Below are 265 nucleotides of genomic sequence, written 5' to 3' on the forward strand. Positions count from 1 at the left end.
TATATATATATATATATATATATATATATATATATATGCATATATTCTCGTTTACACTCCGTGGCTATCAACTCGTAGACAACCATGTTCATCTCTGGCAAATTATCGTATCCAAGATGTCAGAGACATATACATGCATAGGTACATACGTGTGTGTGTTACCTACCTACCTACCTACCTACCTACATACATACATACATACATACATACATACATACATACATACATACGTACGTACATACATATGGTGGACTCTCCCGTCGCA

Source organism: Octopus bimaculoides, chromosome 21 (genome assembly GCF_001194135.2).
Source record: "Octopus bimaculoides isolate UCB-OBI-ISO-001 chromosome 21, ASM119413v2, whole genome shotgun sequence".
Lineage (NCBI taxonomy): Eukaryota > Metazoa > Mollusca > Cephalopoda > Octopoda > Octopodidae > Octopus > Octopus bimaculoides.